This window comes from Lissotriton helveticus, chromosome 3_1 (genome assembly GCF_964261635.1).
Source record: "Lissotriton helveticus chromosome 3_1, aLisHel1.1, whole genome shotgun sequence".
Taxonomy (NCBI): domain Eukaryota; kingdom Metazoa; phylum Chordata; class Amphibia; order Caudata; family Salamandridae; genus Lissotriton; species Lissotriton helveticus.
Window position 1 is genome coordinate 1,522,822,738 of NC_136061.1, and position 20,121 is coordinate 1,522,842,858.

Genomic DNA, 20,121 nt, shown 5'->3' on the forward strand with positions numbered 1-20,121 from the left:
TACCAGAGACATTGAAACAAGACCTCACACATTCAAAACAGGAGATGGTCACCGAGATTATTTACAATATTATTAGTCAGCTGCTGTATTGAAATATTGAAAGCACACATCACTATCCCTGAATATTAGATGAAAACACATTTAGAATTTGGAGAATGTGCCCGTGCACTGTCAATTACTTGGCCTAGGAGGGCATGAAAGAGCTGAAATTGGATCATACACTCAAACCTGTTTTAAACAGGGTCCCACAAAATACGTTTGTTACAGGGACCACAAAATACATAAGATGTTCCAGATCTGTCCTTCTTAAAACTCAAACCTTCTCCCATCAGCTGTGTAAATATTAAGTATGAGTGTCAATTTGAATGCAGCTGGGAGGCTCGTGTTTTGTCTGTCACGTTCAATTAGTCCTGGGTTTGAACACAATATTGTATCACCGGGATTGTAGTTTCGTGCAATAAACATGGGCTTTAAAAAAAACAACATAAAAAGGTATGCTGATTGCAAATATAGCACTGGCTGTAGCTGCATCTTGCTACCTACGCCCAAGTCTTTATAACACCCCCACAAAACCTTAAATAAAGAGGTTATGCTGACTTTTGTCATTTAGGTAACCTGGACACCATAAAAAAGCAGCGCCATGCAACCAAGGAACTGCGCTAGAATACACGTCTGTCAAAAACTGATTACATTTACAGCTGAAATGCTTATGAATATAACATACGCACTGAGTTTTGTCACTTTTTAACATCACAAATGAAAACAACTTTGACATTAAAATGCACCAGTCATTAAAAAGAAATAAAATGTACTGCCTTTTACAAATCAGTGGTAGATCATGCTCACATACAGGTTAAATGCAGGAAAGAATGATGGCGTTTTCACAATGGGTGTAAGTTGTTGGAAGACATATCATTCTTGTTTTACCTTAATTTTTATGCTAATATCTAAATTTTCAGATACACCTGGGTTGATAGCAATAACTGGGGAGAGGATGTTGTCTAACTGCCAGCGCTGCTGACTTTATAGTTGGGGAACCAGGTTCGAGTCTCGATGTCGGCTCAACATCCTGTGATTCTGGGCAAATCTCGTAATCTCTCTGTGTCTACCAAAAATAATTAATGTGTCCTTGTGTAAATGTAACTGGTGCTCATGTAAAGCGCTCCAATACCTTCGGGTCGAGTTTGCACTATATAAATCTGCAGAAACAAAAACTACATTCTTGTACCCTTTCAGCTGTACTGTTGATGCCTGTGGGGCACTGGGCAGTAGCTGCAACAGGAGAACAAGAAAGGAAGTTCTGATAAAAAGCATGACCAGTTCTGGCACAGATTGCAATGTTGGTGCAGAAGGACGCTGTGCTGCAACACTTCAGAAAGCTGTGAACTCAAGGATTCACAGAGCGATAGCGAAGATAGCTCCACGTTCTGCTGGAACATCTTTCTATGGGCTGTGATGTCATCCAGTGATCCTTTCCCTCACATTCCACTCTGCAGCATGCATGGACGATCTTGCCCACAAGATGTCCTGGACTGTTACGAAGCACAGCAATGCTCAAACGAAAACAATCTCCATCCATCCGTCCACCCATCCATCCATCTACCCATCCATTTTAAAAAAAGAGGAAGAAGGACAGGGAGAATCGGGAAGTGTGAGGGAAGGGGGAGCAAAAGAGTGCAAATGAAGACATGGGGCAAGAGAAAACACATGTACAAACATGAAGTCATCACTGTGAAATTAAAAAAGCCCCCTCAAATATGATGTGGAAGGATACAACTCATCTAAACAGAACATTGTGACATCAAGCGTCCTTGTGAAGGGCAAACCCAAAAATACAGAGGAAAGTCAATGGATCAGGAGCATATTAAATGAGAGTGTAAAAAAAGGCATCCAATGACGGAGGAGCAAGGATGACCCAAATCCTATTCTACGTATACCACTGTATTGGGAACAACAGGTCCTGACAACATACATCTGAAGCCATCTGGCTCCCTGACCTAAAATTGTCTAGTCTGTCAAAAGTGCAGTCATTGCAACAGAGGATCACCGATTTGAGACTCCTGTCTGTACTAATTTGGGGTTCTGAAAGGAAGATTGAAGAAAACTGCCTTTTGAAAGGACATTTCATTGAACAATCCTCAGGAAAGCAAAGCTCATTTCCATGACAACTGTTGGGCAGCCAGTCACGGGGAGAGAAGGTGTCCCTCCCCACACAAATACATTTTTAAGGGTGGGCAGAACCAGAGTATAAATATATTTTCACGATTTCCATAAGGGTCTATAGCTAATGCAGCCACTGCAATGGCGCGTATCCACTTCATGGTCATAGATTCAGATCTAGGTGGGTTCACTATGCCTTTCCCTAAAAACATCTGGGCACGTAACTGGAATCATGTGGACCTAGTCTCACTCTGTTCCTCCCTTTCAGTTTCACCCCCAACTTGGCTGACACCTCCCCCAATTCTCAGGTTGCTGCTATCAATAGCTGGCTTTCCGCAACCTATGATCCAGTGGCCCCCCCTTAAACTGGTCAGAACACGCCGCCTTCATGAGGCCAATAGATGGTTCACCAGCCAGACTTTCTGCAAACGCTGCTTTCTTATGCATCCCAAGCTTGCAATGTAAATACTTTAGCAGACGTTTCTTTTTCGTTCTTGTTGCCCCTCGCTGATTTAGATCTACTGTATGGCCTAGCCATCACTTAGGAGCAGTAGCGGCTGGTGCAGGTAAGAGCGGTGAGCCGTCGACAGTTGATGACAAGGGAAAATAAAATAAAAAAATGGAAGAAAACCACTTACCTTGCACTCGCCGTATTGCCGAGTTGGTGATGCGTTGAGCGCAAGGCAAGTGGTTTTATTATCTTTAAAATTCTTTTACCGGGGGGGGCGTGGCCAGCAGCATGGAGGAGTAGGACGTGCGTCGGCTCGGCTCCCGGTGCATTGCATTGATCCGACGAAATATCCTTGCCAAATTGTCCAGAATAGCCTCAAAAAACGAATTAGGGGCGAGCTCCGACACTTTTGCTGCTAAAAACTCTGCGCCGCCTGGGCGATCACAGGCGGTGGCCGGCTGCGGGAGATCGCAAGACGGAGCGGGGTTGCTTCCCCAAGATGGCGACCGGGCGCGCTCCATCGGCCCGAGTCTGACTCCACCCCGGCCCAGGGGCCTGCTGCATCCGGAGTGCCTTCGCCCTCGGGATCGGAGGGAGGCTCTAGCCAACTACGGGGGGTCTGACACTCTGCGCCCCCCCCCCGCTCTGTCCCCGGTGCCTGGCTTCCTGAGAGGCGGCGGCGAGCAGTAACTGTAGCGACTGGGGGAAGCGCCCGGCGGGGCCAGCCATCGAGTGAGGAGCCTGCGACGGAGGCGTGTGGAGCCCCGGGGAGTCGCTGCGGGACGAGATCCGGAGCCCTCGGATCCGGAGGGTACCGAGTGACGGTGCTACCCAGGAGACCCTGGAGGGGGCCCCTCCGCGTCCGGTGTTGGGCGTACCCGCTCTGCCGCACCCGGCCCTGGGGGAGTCGGCCGGTACAGAGAACTTCGCCGGAGAATTGCGATCCTGCCCTCCCCTCGCCCCCCCCCCCCCCCACCCCCCCCCCCGCGAGTGAGAACCGGGTCGGGCCCACATCGGAGAAGTACTGCGGGCCTGCGTAAGCGAATGAGGAGGGGGCGCTGCGGGGAAGAGCACCCATATTGCCTGAAGTGATCCGGATCATCGGCCTGAGGGGGTTAAGCAGATGCGCTGCTCACCCTGTAATCATAATTCTGCTCCATTGCCAGAGGGCCCCGCACTAGGCGCGCCTCTGGGTCTGCGGGCCCCTGGATCACATCTTTTGGGAGGCCGCTTACCGCCATTTACCACAGCAGATTAGCCTAGACCCACTGCCCTCGGAACACCCGACCTGGTGGGGCAAGGCCTTGGTGGTCGTCGTGGGGGAGAGGGACTCGATCATCCTGGGGTGCCCCATGGACTGAGCTGGACCGTGCCGACGCCTGCTGCCTCGCGACCTGGGTTGGATCTCCTGCTCCCCCCCCCCGGAGGGATCGGGACCGATGACTGCGACCAGAGGCGACTGGAGTCCCCACGGAACTTCCTAAACGGCGCCGGGGGTGCAGCGAGGGGACCAACGATCGCCGCCGCCTCCATGAGGGGGGGCCCTGCCATGAGTGGTGGACACGAAATAAAGAGGGGTCCGACGTCGAATTCACCAGAGACCTGTGCCCGAGGCCCTGAACACCTCACCCCCGACCCCCCACCCTCGGCCCTTGCCCTTGCTTCCTGAACTGGGACCCGTGTGTGGGGCATACCGGTTTGAGGGGAACCAGACCTGAGTGTCTTCTCTCCCGGTCGCCTCACTTGACTTTTTGGCTGCGCCGGGAGACCCCTGCCCAGGGCCAAGCTTTGACATGGGGAAAAGAGACCCACCGCCGATGCCGGCCAGACAAGAGACCATAGATAGCTATGCCACGACACAGTCGCAATGGGAGACGGCCCCTGCGTCACTCGACCCACGCACGGACACGACTATAATCATGGAAGCGATCCAGGCCTCCAGGGCTGATATTCAGAACTCTAGGACGGCACTTGAGACAAAAATAGGTGAGGTGGGCTCGGAGGTCCTCTTACTGCGTCAGGACTTCCGGAGTCTAACGGAGAGGGTGACTGCCACTGAGACCAGGATTGGCGAGGCGGAGGATTCACTCACCACGCTCCGGAAAGATATGGCGGAGCTGCAGGCGTCCCACAAACAGCTGCTGTGGAGGGTGGATGATGCCGAAAATAGGGCGAGGCGCAACAACCTCCGTTTCGTGGGCTTTAGGGAAGGCATCGAAAAGAATGACGTAGCGGTCTTCCTCCATGACTGGTTCACATCGACATTTCCACAGGCCCAATTTTCGAACTGCTTCATAAAAGAAAGGGCGCACAGGGCCCTGCTCATGAAACCACCGGAGGGAGCTTGGCCATGACCGATCATTGCCCGTTTCCTTAACTTTGCAGACAGAGACCTCATCCTGAGAGAGGCAAGAAAAAAGGGGGAGATCAGACTGGAAAATACAAATATTATGATCTTCCCGGATTACAGTCAGGACGTGCAGAAACAACGCCGGTCCTATGACTCAGTTAAGGCAAAACTCCGAGACCTGCATATATCCTACATGCTGCTCTTTCTGGAAAAACTAAAGGTACTATACAAAGGCAGATCGCTCTTCTTCAATCGCCCTGAAGAAGCCTGGCAGTGGCTGGAAGAATGACCGATGCTCCGTGAAGCTGAGGAGGAGGGTCGCAGGATCCGCTTTGAAATGGCGGCAGCCAACTTCCGGAGAAGTCTGCCTAAGACGCAGAGATCTCATATTCCAAGAATGAAACAGCACTCACTCTCGCCGACACACTCAGGAAAGCCCGCGACACTCAAAGGTGACCACGACCAGGATGCGACCACGAGCGAGCATCCGGCGCCGGGGTCCAGATTCAGCAACCTGGCTCATCCTACTGTCGAAGGGATGGAGGACACTGAAAATGACCATCTGTCGGACTTGGAGGATTTGACAGACCGCTCGCTCCACCCGCTGGTGGCAGCGATCCGTGAGATGGAACAAGGAGCGACTGGAGGAGCAGATGACCGTGACATGGACACGCAGGATTCCCATTCGTGAAGAAATATGGCACGGATATCCGTGACGGCAGTGCACCGCTGCCAAGGACACGCAAGTTACAAACACTACCCTCTGAATATACTCTGACACTGTTGTTGCTTGTTTGCCTGGTTACCACCTCTGGGGGCCCACAGGGCTGGGGATCCCCGTACTGTCGTTGAGTCGACAATCGAGCCGGGGACAGCAACGGCTGAAGCCCTAGTGTTAGGCTAGTTGGGGGGTTAGCGGGAGGGCGACAGACCTTTACCACCTAGAAGTCCTGTGCTTTGTTGGTTATGAGTATGGGATGGACGGGAGGAGAAGGTGGGGAGGGGGTGGTGGGGTTTTGGGACGTTCAAACAGTTTGGTGGGGGGGCTGTTGGGAGAGGGGAGGGGGAAACAGTTGGTTGAATACAGTCATGTACATGGTTGCGCAGTTCTACGCTCATACACCAGGAACCACCCACATTACTGTGTTGATACCTCAGAATCGCAAGTACACTAGAAACACACTCTGCTGACCAACACGGTCTCAGCGTCCTGTCTTGGAATGTGAACGGTCTAGGCAATAAGGTTAAAAGAGGGTTGGTAAATGCCTACCTTAAAAGAATAGGACCAGATGTAATTTTCCTACAAGAGACGCACCTTAAGGGATCTAATTGCTCCTTCTTAGCCAGGGGGCGTTATAAAGTACTGGCACACGCGGGATACACCACTGATTCCAGGGGAGTAGCCATAATTCTAAAGAACACCTCCCCATTCTGCATTACCCGCGCTTGGGAAGATCCACAAGGGACCTGTGTAGGGGCACAGGGGACATGGCGTAGACGCACGTACACGTTGATATCGGTATATGCACCCCCCCAAACTCCAGGCTTCCACGCTTTAAAAGCTGGCCAACATACTCCTCGAATCGGCGGACACTATTCAATTGGTGGGCGGAGACTTTAACGATGTTATGGATAGGAAGATAGACCGTTCTGGGGCACCACCTCCCAAAGATACTCAGACCCCACTAGCCCAGCTGATTAACACCATAGGCCTTACTGATGTCTGGAGGTGGTTACACCCAGGTCAGCTGACATACTCCTTTTACTCAGCCTCACACAAGGTGTTCTCACGGCTGGACTACATTTTTATGTCCAGACAGGACTTGACCCCCGGCACCAATGCAGAATACAGGGCGAGAGGAATTTCGGACCATTCGCCGATATTGGTGCGAGTGGGTCAGAAACGTAGACCGACAGGGGCTACCTGGCGGTTCGACGCCTGGAACCTTAAAAACTCAACTGTCCTAAAGGGAATGTGGGCTGATGTACGAGTGTACTTAGCCGACAATGAGGGGTCCGTGGAGTCGGGGGATAACCCTCTGGGAAGCCTTAAAACCGGTCATGAGAGACAGGATAATGAATAGACTAAGCGAGGAAAGGATAAAACTCCAGGGAACGGTAGCGGAGGTGGAAAGGACTATACTAGACCTAGAGAGAGAACACCTAACTACGAAATCCCCCACTGTCTTGCGGAAATTGATAGACACACAGCGGCACTATAGGGACCTGGTGACTGACGAGGCTAAGACTCAGAATTTGGCCACCCTCCATCGTTTATATGACGTGGGGGACAAATCAGGTAGGCTCCTGGTGTGGCTCAGTAGGAAGGAACGGGCAGAGCAAGTGAGGGCAACGGACGGCAGGCTCGTCGACACCGATACGCTCATCGCTGAGGCCTTTCCTACCCATTATGAGCGCTTCTACACTGCCAGAGACCTGGGTTCCTGCGACGTTGCTCTTCAATATATGAGCCAGACTGAGGTGCCCTCGCTAGACACGGTGGCCGTTAAGACACTGGAGGCCGACATCACGGTTGAAGATATCTCTTTGGCCATTGCTAGACTAAGATCTGGGAAGACTCCGGGGCCCAATGGCTTCCCGGCAGAATTCTTCAAGTGTACGGTGGACATCCTAGCGCCACACTTAAAAAACCTTTTCTTACGAGCGTATCAGGATGGGAAGCTCCCCGTTGACCTTTCCACGACAACCATCGTCCCAATTTATAAAGAGGGCAAACCGCGGGAGGATTGTGCGTCATACAGACCTATTTCTCTCCTGAACACCGAGGTGAAACTCCTTGCGACGGTCCTGGCAATGCGACTGCGGTCGGTGATACCTGACCTGATACACTTAGATCAGACCGGCTTTCTACCCGACAGGGCCACTAAATTCAACCTTAGACGCACACACAATTGGCTGCAAGAGGTGAAAGACAGAGAATCCCCACACTGGTTTCTCTCCCTCGATGCAGAGAAGGCCTTTGATGTGGTTCATTGGCCATTTTTGGAGGGGGTACTGGAAAAATTTGGCTTTGGCCCTAAATTTCAGACATGGGTTCGGCTCCTCTACACTGCGCCACGAGCCAGAGTACGGGTTAATGGCGGCCTGTCTCGGGAATTCCAGATCCAAAGGGGGACTCGTCAAGGATGCCCAGTGTCGCCCCTCTTATTCACACTCACCATCGAAATCCTGGCGTCACGTGTTCGACGGAACCCCACAATTAGAGGATTCAGAATAACAAAGACGGATCTGGCCCAGGAGAAGTTGTCCCTCTACGCGGACGATGTACTCCTCTACATCACTGACCCGGTGACGACCATCCCGGAACTCTTTCTTGAACTGGAAACATATGGCCAGCACTCTGGATACACAATTAATTGTAATAAATCAATTCTATATGACCCTGGGGGCGGTAACCACTGGACAATGTTGCCACGACAATTAATCACTACTACAGAAGGGACCCGGTGACTCCCACCCGACAAACACCACTGTGGCACTGTGTATGGCTACATGAACTACACAAACTAAGGGGTTTCAAACGATGGGATGACATCGGAATCTCCACTGTCGGCGATGTGATATCCAAGGGGGATCTGAAATCCTTCCAAGCCATGAGAGCCGAATTTGGACTCCAACACTCACAGCTTTTCAAGTATACCCAGTTCCGCCATGCTTGGAAGGCACAAAATATACACCTGTCGGGATTATCAGAATATGCACCATTGGAGGGGAGACTCTTACAGGAACAGATTCAGGGGAAAGCTGTCTCACTCACCTATAACACTGGACATGCGTGTTCTGTGACTGCAGGACACCCTCCTACCTTGCACTCCTTTTTACTTTTCAAACATAATTACTCCAATCGCGTGAATTAGTTCATGAAATTTATTTGAACGTTCATTTGTAGCGAGTTTTCTTTTTTGTCAGAATAGTATTTCATTCATACATATTTACATGCTTATTTTTCCATCCCAATGCATTTCAAGCATAACGCTCTTCTTCAGGGGATTAGTTACTCTGAAATTATAATACATAAAATAAGTACACCAAGTTCCTTTTTACCCACGGGTTATAAACATTTCCTAAATTATAAAATGTTCGCAGTACATGCGTGTTCTTTGATTTAAGGCTTTGTGTGCTGTTCTATACCTTATAGCCCATGATATTTTGATCGTTCTTATTGCAGCCAGTATAACTATTGCCACATACTTCAGCCCTTGTACGTCTATAACTTAACTAGTTTTGTGATCGGAATACCACCTTATAGCCCCTGCTCTCACTGGGATTACTCACAAGTCTTCGTATCTCACATGGTTGTTCGCGCTCTGTAAATTAATAAACCAGCATCAAGTCAATTTCTCCGTATCTTAACGTAAATGCCTAGCGCATTTGAGAGTTTTATATATTAAGGCGCTGCTCTTACCCGCTGCGTTCTGGTGTCTCTCTCCCCTCGCTACTCTGGCGTGCGTCGCTCTAGCCCTGTCTCCATGTGCGCCTCTATGACCTGGTTCCGATCACGTGACCGCGTTCTGCAATCTTGTTTACTATCAAGTCGCTAAAATTTCAGACGTGTTTTTGTCAATATATCTACACTATCTAGCTTATGTATAAGCAAAATAAAGGGCTCTATTACACATTTAATCAAGACTACATTTTTAGAATTTTTAAAGTTACCATGTACATTAGCACCCATCGTCATTTGCATGTTGGAAATGTCTGTACATATCAAAAATACAGTTGTATCAAAGGGTTATATAGAAATTCCAGTCTATAGAAAACAATTAAGGTCCAATCTTTCATTGAGCCCTTTTGGCTGTGTGGTGCACATGAAATTGATCCAGAAGACTTCTCTTCTCAGTAAGTGATTGTTATTGTCTCTTCCCGAAATAATTTGCACGGTCTCCAATATACAAAATTTGAGTTGGCTCACATTGTGATTCGCTTGGTTAAAATGTGTAGCCACTGTGGATTTTGGGTTCTTTAAGCGTATGTTGCTTTTATGCTCTATTATGCGAGTTTTTATCTTCCTTTGAGTTTTTCCCACATAGGATAATCCACACGGGCATCGCAATAAGTATATCACATTCTCTGTGTTGCATGTTCCAGATACTTTCAAATGTATAGGGGTTCCTTTGGTTGGATGGTTAATAACATTGCCCTTGATAATCGCTGAACAGTTTCCACAGTTATGGCAAGGTAGTGTTCCATTGTATTTCACGGCTTCTTGCTCCTTTTGACTCAATAATTCTTTGAGATTCTTCGTTCTCTCATATGCGAAAATTGGAGGTGCAGAAAAAATTCCTTTGAAGTCTTCTTCTAGTGCTAGTAATGGCCAATGATTACGAATGATTTTTTTAATTTTTGTGCTTTTTGTGGAAAATTTTGACACAAATACGCATCTTTTTTCATCAAGTTTAGTTACTGATCTTAGTAAATGTTGGCGCTGTAGTTTGTCTGCTCGATTGGCTGCTGATTCCAAAATGGGATCAGGATATCCCCTCTTTTTGAACTTTTGTAGTGTCTCCTGTTTATGTTTTAGATATAAATCATCTGTGGATGCTATCCGTTTTATTCTTAGGATTTGTGAGAATGGCAAATGATGTTTAAGTGAAGGCTGGTGAAAGCTGTTATAATGCAGTAGATTGTTTCTGTCCGTATCTTTACTATATACACTTGTTGTAATTTCACCATTTCTGTTAGTTAACAGCACGTCCAGGAATGACAGTTCTTTGTTGCTCATGATGCTCGTGAATTGTATTCTTGTCTCTATTGTGTTCAATTTATCTATGGCTTCCTTCAATGTGGTCTCAGTGCCTCTCCATAGGACAAAAATATCGTCGATGTATCTTTTGTATACTATTAGGTCCTTTTTCCATGTTTCATTCTCCAATATGTGTTGCTCCTCAAATTTGTACATGAAAATGTTCGCATAGGTTGGCGCTGCACAATTGCCCATGGAAGTTCCAGAAGCTTGTATATAAAATTTGTCTTCCCATTTGAAGTAGCTGTGAAACAGCGTGAAATGTAACAGCTCCATTATGAATATTTTGAGATCTTCTGTTTTGTCTTCTTGTATGAGTAAACTTTCAACTGCAGTTATACCTTGGTCATGAGGGATTGAAGTGTATAAAGATTTTACGTCTATACTTGCCATGATCATCTCTTTCGTGAAGTCACTTTTTCGTTCTTCCAAAATATTTAAGAAATGTGTTGTGTCCTTCAAATAGGTGCTTGTGTTCTGGACGATATTCTGTAAATGTTTGTCTATATACTTTCCAATGGGTTCATGTATTGACCCTATAGTAGATACTATAGGTCTCAAAGGAGGGTGATGTAAATCCTTGTGGACTTTTGGAGTCATGTATATATAGGGAACACTGGGGTTGTCTGTGATCAGATATTCTTTTTCTTTTGGGCCAATAGTTCCTTTGCTGATTGCATTCTCAATTATATTTTTCAAGATCTTCATGAATTCTCTAGTTGGATCCATAGTCATAATGGTGTAAGTGTTTGAGTCTTGGACGTGCTCCTCTACTTTAGATAGATAGTAACTGGTATCCATGATAACGAGCGCTCCGCCCTTATCCGCCTGTCTGATGGTAATTTGAGAGTTGTTTGCTAGTTTCTTTAAGATGTTTCTTTCTCGGATAGTCATGTTAGAATATTTTGTTTTGGGTTGTTTGAATGATTCTTCGATTTCAGCAACGACTACTTTTTCGAATGCATCTAATACTTTATGGCTCACCGGGGCCATGTATTTACTTTTACTTCTTAGACCTAACAGTGTATTGTCTTTTGGTGGGTTAGTAGCCGGTTCAATGACGTTATCAAAAAAATGCCTTAGTCTCAAAGATCTAAGAAATTTATATAAGCTGACTTTGGTTTCCAGGAAGTTTGAGTGATACGTGGGGACATACGATGTTCCTTTTTGTAATATGCTCACTTCTTGTTTTGTTAACGTTTGGCTAGATATATTGATGACTAAATTTTCAGGACTTGACTCCTGGTATTTTGGGCTATCGTTTTTCGCTCTACTTGTTTTTTTGCTCCTCCTGGTTCTGTTTGAGGTGCTTGGCCTGCCTCTAAAAAATCTTTCCGTTGAGCTTGACCTGTGGTACTTGTACTCGCTTGTGTCTCAGCGTTTTGGCTGGTTGGTTCTGTTGCTGGACCTGCTCTAGGTCTTCGGTCATATGTAAAACGTTTTTGTTGAGAATCCTCAGATGATGTATCATCAGTTGATGCATTTGGTTTTTGCTGTCGCCTTTTAGCATAAATCTCAGCCCAAGAATAGACCTCCCCTAGTCGATAGTCTGTAGTATCTCTCTTAAATTTTCTTAGTTTTCTGTCATTAATTTCTTTTGTGTTAATGACACAAATAATTGCAGAACGCGGTCACGTGATCGGAACCAGGTCATAGAGGCGCACATGGAGACAGGGCTAGAGCGACGCACGCCAGAGTAGCGAGGGGAGAGAGACACCAGAACGCAGCGGGTAAGAGCAGCGCCTTAATATATAAAACTCTCAAATGCGCTAGGCATTTACGTTAAGATACGGAGAAATTGACTTGATGCTGGTTTATTAATTTACAGAGCGCGAACAACCATGTGAGATACGAAGACTTGTGAGTAATCCCAGTGAGAGCAGGGGCTATAAGGTGGTATTCCGATCACAAAACTAGTTAAGTTATAGACGTACAAGGGCTGAAGTATGTGGCAATAGTTATACTGGCTGCAATAAGAACGATCAAAATATCATGGGCTATAAGGTATAGAACAGCGCACAAAGCCTTAAATCAAAGAACACGCATGTACTGCGAACATTTTATAATTTAGGAAATGTTTATAACCCGTGGGTAAAAAGGAACTTGGTGTACTTATTTTATGTATTATAATTTCAGAGTAACTAATCCCCTGAAGAAGAGCGTTATGCTTGAAATGCATTGGGATGGAAAAATAAGCATGTAAATATGTATGAATGAAATACTATTCTGACAAAAAAGAAAACTCGCTACAAATGAACGTTCAAATAAATTTCATGAACTAATTCACGCGATTGGAGTAATTATGTTTGAAAAGTAAAAAGGAGTGCAAGGTAGGAGGGTGTCCTGCAGTCACAGAACACGCATGTCCAGTGTTGTATCAAATACCCTAAATGCTCAGTAGGGTACCTACCCATGCACCAACGACCATTAGAAAACTTGAATAACCGGAATAAACCTTATTGAATTACTGAGTGCAATACCGAACTTTGTTCATTTGATATTCACTCACCTATAAAACATTAACCAACAACATGCTGGGGGACCTAGCGAAGCTTAGAAGTACTTGGGAGAGTGAGGTAGGGGCACTTGAGGACTTAGATTGGGAAATGGTGTTAATGCATCCCCGAGATGTGGTGATTAAATCCAGACTCTGCCTCATACAATACAATGTGCTGCACAGAACCTATTACGACAGGGTGCGTCTCTATAAGATGGGGAAAATAGAGAATGACAGATGTCTTAGATGTCACAGGGCAGGCGGAGATTTTTATCCTGTATTATGGTCATGTGGGGTAATTCAAACTTATTGGACCCGCATTTTCTCAGAACTACAGGAGATATTAGAAATACCACTTACACAGGAGCCCAAGCTGGCTTTACTGGGGATGTCTAATGACGTGGATCTGCCGCGCCCCCTCATAATCTTTCTGGTGTTAGCCTTGGTGGTGGCAAAAAGGGACATAGCGAAACAGTGGGGGCCCCCTATTCCCCCAGACTTGAAGGACTGGAGAACTGGGCTAGACCTGTACATTGCGGCAGAGAGGGTGACCTACAAATCCAGAGGATGCCCTAAGAAGTTCCGAAAGATTTGGTCCAGATGGAGACATTATCATGGGCTCGATGGAGGGTTGGGAGATGGCTGAACCTATTCTTAATTTACTGGCTTCCGTGGGTGCCGACGGGAGGGACGGGGATGTGAATCTGAGAGAAGCTTATCCTTTGATCAGAATTCTTTTTCAACTGTATATGATGACGCATATCAACTGCTCACGATTGTGGGGAGGCGGGCCTGGGATTAGAGGGATGAACGCTGCCAAATGTATGACTGTACTGTTGAGCTTTCCTCAAAATGCAAATAAAAATGTTTAAAAAAAAAAAAAAACAATCTTTTTACCCTTGTCGTCGTCTGTCTTCTCGCCCCCGCTCTACCCCCGCCCTGCCACATTGCCCCACCGCTCTTACCTGCTTGGCAGTTCGGGCTGGACTGTTCCCATGAGGCACAGGGTCAGACTGATTTGCATATAGCCATGTCTGAACTGGGGTGGCAGAGTGGGCTAAAGAACGGTGATGGATTAAACTCAGATCTTTTGACTGGGTGTGAGTGTTTGATTGATTCAGATGCTCCGTCCATCACCACCCCCTTTTGTACCACCGCTCTTACCTGCACCAACCGTGACTGCTTATTTGCTTAAGAGATATTTTGGCAATGCTTATTAGCAGTATCAAATACATTATATCAAGAAGGATTTTGCTGTGAATAATTAGAATTGAAAGTATTTCATTTCAGAAATTATGAGCATATGAAATAAATATTATGAAGGACTGTGGAAGGGGTAATGGTCTTCAGCGTTTCAGTCACTCCTTTCTCCTGTTCACATCACTTTGCTTTGCAGCCTCTCACTCTGTTGGAAACTTTTATTCTTTCCTCCCCACATTATCTCAAACCCTTTTGCACTGCCTTAAGCCTCAGCTCTAGAGCTTCAACTCCTGACCTGTCATGAACACCTGCTACATGATATCAACCAGAGACCTAGTGGGGACTTGATTCACACTATGCACCATACAAGCATGCTTGAAAAGGAACTATAGCAAACTATCTAGCAAAAACAAATACTCTGAGGAAATGCAAAAGGAAATAAAATGTGAAATGCAACCTGACACTACACTGACGTGGATTATTTTAAGTTTTTTTACAGTCATTGCTGAGAAATCAATCTGTGTTTTTGCTTGTAAAATTAAGGACATGAAATTAGGCCCCAATGGGCCTTTGTTTCAAAAACAGTTTTTAATTACTGCCTGGTCTGAGACCTGACAGGACCCCATCCACTTAAATCCCCATTCATCCAGTTTATTTCTTAGAGCTTCTCTCTGTCCGACATGTCGGATTCTGGGCCTGTTCTCTTGCAGGCCTTTTGACACACTGATATTTAGCAAGCTGTAACAGCAAATCAAATCTAATGTATTGACTTGCTTTCATAAAAACCACAGGAGTACATATAATGTTTCACCTCCTGCGGTAAACAAACTTCTTGTGCATAATTCACGTCTGGTGACTAGTGGAACATTGCTTGTCATTTTATTTCTTTGTATTTGTTTGCATTTTTACAGGTTAATAGGAGTGTCTAGTGATCACACCTAACACCAGTGCATAATTTGAGATAGTGTTTGGCATCGGGGCAACCAGCACTTATTTTTGTGGGTTCGCACTTATTTTACCACATCAGATGTTTGATGAGTGCAAGAGAGGGAGAAGCACACAGATCGGAAAGACGGAAAAGAGAAAGAAGGCAAAACCTTTGGAAAGGGAGAAAGCAGCAGGGCTCGAGTCGGGGTACCGCGGGGGTGGACGGCGTCGCCCCACTTACTTTACCGGGTGGACGCCGTCCCCCCTGCCAAACAGCTGGACTTCACTCTGGCCTCTCTGGGACGAGGAGCTCGGCACCTTTCATGGCGTCACTTCCGGCCGTGACGTCACGTCCGGTGACAGCGTCCCCCCACTTCTTTTTTTACGACTTGTGCCCTGGAAAGCAGGAACCTGCAAGAGTGAGACACGGAGGCAGGGGGTGTCTGAAAGTGTCTTAAAGACTACCAACCATGGTATTCGGCGCTCTGATATTTAATTGCTCCAGCCATCAGCTTTTGAGCAGAGCTTCAGGCCCTCTTTCTTTCACAAATTAAACACTGCCAAAAACGTGGGTGACGCTGCATTTCTGAGGAAACAGTTTTTCAGACTCAGTGCTTAATTTAAGCCAGTGGTTTTAGCAGCACTTAATCATCAACACCAGTGCTTTTCATGAGCATCAGTTAAGGACACATGGGAAGATTAAGTGATTCGCCCAGGATCACAGGATGTTGAGCGGACATCGAGACTCGAACCTGGTTCCCCGGCTCTGAAGTCGGCAGCTCTGGCCATTAGGCCGCATCCTCCCCTCTCTTGCACGGTAGTTGGTTCTGTTTTATGCGGCACTATCAAGAGAAATGGGCTGGTGGATGCTGCCTCCTGATGAAAGCTCGGGCACTTATATTTTTTTTTTTACAAATTAACCACTGCAAACTATTGCCACAAGTAATTAACATTAACTGCCTCTCTATTGGATTATCTCTACAAACCCAGAATCCATTCGGTTATTGAAGGAAAGATTGCGCCGGAAGTAACGCGGTTTCCCGTGCGACATCAGGTAATACTGTCACTCAGGTCAATTGTCTGTTCCGTTTCCACTCCCGCTCATTGAGGGTCACGGGCGTTGTCTGCCCTCTCCTCGGAGTGTACGTTGTGGAGGTGTGGGCCAGCGGCAGACACCACGGCGCCTCTCGGTGCTCCGGCGATGCAATCTGCCTGAAAGAAATATATAAAAGTCCCTCGTTATAGCTTTTTTGACAGTGCTCATAAGTAATTCCGTTGGGCTCACAGCAGCTCTCAGACAATCTAAAAGCAATTTCAGACCTTGAGAAACTGCAATAAGTGTTGTAGGATCAGTGCTGGCTTTGCTCAGAGAGTGCCCTGGGCGAAACCAAATTTGCCCCCCCCCCCATTTGTCCTCTTTAACTCTCTATGTGTTAAAAAAAAGTGTGGTATAGTATGGGGAGGGTGGGGGGTGGGGCAAGAGAAAGACGACCTTTGAGACGAAAAGCAGTATACACGGGCACCGGCAACCTTTGCGTTAGTAGGGTTTGTGAACCTTTCATCTTTGAGTTGTGTAGATCAGGGGTGCCCAAACCAGTCCTGGCGGGCCGTATCCATGCCAGATTTTTGGGATATCCCCATCTGGGGATCACGGTTCGATCCCCGGCACCGGCGGCAGATTAGCCCAGCACCAGGTGACTCTGGGAAATAGCTGGCGCTGCGGCTAGGGCGGCTGACTCCGGAATCTGGAGATTTTTTTATTTAAGGTTTTTGTAGAGCGCGTAGTAACCCTCGAGCATCCCAGAGATCAGGGTTCGATCCCCGGCACCGGCCGCAGATTAGCCCAGCACCACGTGACTCTGGGAAATAGCTGGCGCCGCGGCTAGGGAGGCTGACTCCGGAATCTGGAGATCACGGTTCGATCCCCGGCACCGGCCGCAGATTAGCCCAGCACCAGGTGACTCTGGGAAATAGCTGGCGCCGCGGCTAGGGCGGCTGACTCCGGAATCTGGAGATTTTTTTATTTAAGGTTTTTGTAGAGCGCGTAGTAACCCTCGAGCATCCCAGAGATCAGGGTTCGATCCCCGGCACCGGCCGCAGATTAGCCCAGCACCACGTGACTCTGGGAAATAGCTGGCGCCGCGGCTAGGGCGGCTGACTCTGGAATCTGGGGATCACGGTTCGATCCCCGGCACCGGCGGCAGATTAGCCCAGCACCATGTGACTCTGGGCAATAGCTTGCTTAATCTTCCCAACGGCCCCTAGCGCCTAGAGACCCTTACGGGTGATTGTGCGCCTTACAAATGTGGATTATTATTATTATTATTATTATTTGGGCCGATTCCGATCCGGTTCGTAAAAGCACATCTGCCCGAATCTGTCGGACAACCACGTACGCCCGGGAGAGGACTGCCCGGGACCCGTGGAGCCCGTCCTGGTCACTCTGACCTGCCATCGGCCTGGAGAAGGGAGCGCCGGACGCCCGGGGGGAGGACTGCCCGGGACCCGTGGAGCCCGTCCTGGGCACTCTGACCTGCCGTCTGCCCGGGGAAGGGAGCCCCGGACGCCCGGGGGGAGGACTGTCCGGGACCCATGGAGCCCGTCCTGGGCACTCTGACCTGCCGACGGCCCGGGGAAGGGAGCCCCGGACGCCCGGGGGAGGACTGCCCGGGACCCGTGGAACTCGTCCTGGGCACTCTGACATGCCGCTGACCCGGGGAAGGGAACCCCGGACGCCCGGGAGCCGTGGAGCCCGTCCTGGGCACTCTGACAAGCCGTCGGACCGGGGAAGGGAGCCCCGGACGCCCGGGACCCGTGGAGCCTGTCCTGGGAACTCCGGCATGCCGTTGGCCCAGGGAAGGGAGTCCCAGATACCCGGGACCCGTGGAGCCCGTCATGGGCACTCTGACAAGCCGGTGTCCCGGGGAAGGGAGCCCCGGACGCCCGGGACTCGTGGAGCCCGTCCTGGGCACTCTGGCATGCCGTTGGCCTGGGGAAGGGAGCCCCGGACGCCCGGTGGGGGAGGACTGCCAGGGACCCGTGGAGCCCGTCCTGGGCACTTTGACCTGCCGTTGGCCTGGAGATGGAAGCCCCGGATGCCTGGGGGAGGACTGCCCGGGACCCATGGAGCCCGTCCCGGGTACTTTGCCATGCTGTTGGCCTCCTGGAGATGGGTGCCCCGGACGCCCGGGGGAGGACTGCCCGGGACGTATGGAGCCCGTCCCGGGCACTTTTCCATGCCGTCGGCAGGGATGGAGCCCCGGACGCCCGGGGGACGACTGCCCAAGAGCCATGGAGCCCGTCCTGGGCAATTTGACAAGCCGTTGGCCTGGAGGAAGGAAGCCCCGGGTGGCCTAGGGAGGTGTTACCCAGGCATAGCCCATCTGGTCCCCCTAGCAGAGAACCACCAACCTTGGAGGGGTGTCCGGGCGTACCCTGTCCCTAGTAATCCGGAGGGAAATTACCTGACTTTCTTGCAATCTGTGCACACGAGGTGACAGAGGGGACCCAAGGCGCGAAAGTACCCGACCTCCTGGAGCCCTGGCTGGGATCCGGGAGGCGAATGGCACCTCATCATGACTTCCAGGGCGACCAGATGGCCGAGGCGAGAGGGGCGACCAGATGGCCGGGACCAAAATGACGCCAATCTGCCTGCCCCGGAGCTGCAGGGCTCTGGGGCTGCAGGGTTCCGGGGGCTGCAAAGCTGCAGGTCTCTGGGGCTGCAGGGCTCCGGGGCTTCAGGCCTCCCCGGGCCCTGATGGACCCTCCGTCCCGGGCGCCTCCGACCCCCGGCCGGCTTGCAGGACGGAGGGGGGATTCCCGCACCACTGGGCCCTGCCGGACGGGGCTCAAGCCCCGGGCCCGGTCCCCGGCCCCAGTCCCGGCTTTCCGAACCCTAGGCCGGGCCGGGGAGAGCCTCCCCTGGGCCCCCGGTGGACCCTCCGTCCCGGACGCCCCGGACCCCCGGCCGGATTGCTGGACGGAGGGGTACCAGCACCCTCGGGGCCTGGCCAGATGGAGTTCAAGCCCCGGGTCCGGTCCCACCTTCCGAACCCTAGCCAGGCTGGGGAGAGCCTCCCCGGGAACCGGTGGAGCCCCGTCCCCAGCGCCCGGACCCACTGGTGGCCTGCGGGACAGGGGGCTCCAGCACCCTCGGGGCCTGGCCAGATGGAGTTCAAGCCCCGGGTCCGGTCCCACCTTCCGAACCCTAGCCAGGCTGGGGAGAGCCTCCCCGGGCCCCGGTGGAGCCCCGTCCCCAGCGCCCGGACCCACTGGTGGCCTGCGGGACAGGGGGCTCCAGCACCCTCGGGGCCTGGCCAGATGGAGTTCAAGCCACGGGTCAGGTCCCAACCTTCCAAACCCTAGCCAGGCTGGGGAGAGCCTCCCCGGGCCCCGGTGGAGCCCCGTCCCCAGCGCCCGGACCCACTGGTGGCCCGCGGGACAGGGGGCTCTAGCACCCTCGGGGCCTGGCCAGATGGAGTTCAAGCCCCGGGTCCGGTCCCACCTTCTGAACCCTAGCCAGGCTGGGGAGAGCCTCCCCGGGCCCCGGTGGAACCTCCGTCCCGGGCGCCCCGGACCCCCGGCCGGATTGCAGGACGGAGGGGTACCAGCACCCTCGGGGCCTGGCCAGATGGAGTTCAAGCCCCGGGTCCGGTCCCACCTTCCGAACCCTAGCCAGGCTGGGGCGAGCCTCCCCGGGCCCCAGTGGAGCCCCGTCCCCAGCACCCGGACCCTCTGGTGGCCTGCGCGACAGGGGGCTCGCGCACCCCGTG

At 50.2% G+C, this 20,121-nt stretch overlaps 1 protein-coding gene across 1 annotated transcript in view; it reads left to right on the plus strand.

Moving 5' to 3' along the window:
* NECTIN1 (nectin cell adhesion molecule 1) overlaps positions 1–20,121 on the plus strand; it is a 484,094-nt gene that overhangs the window by 180,089 nt on the left and 283,884 nt on the right. The window lies entirely within an intron of this gene.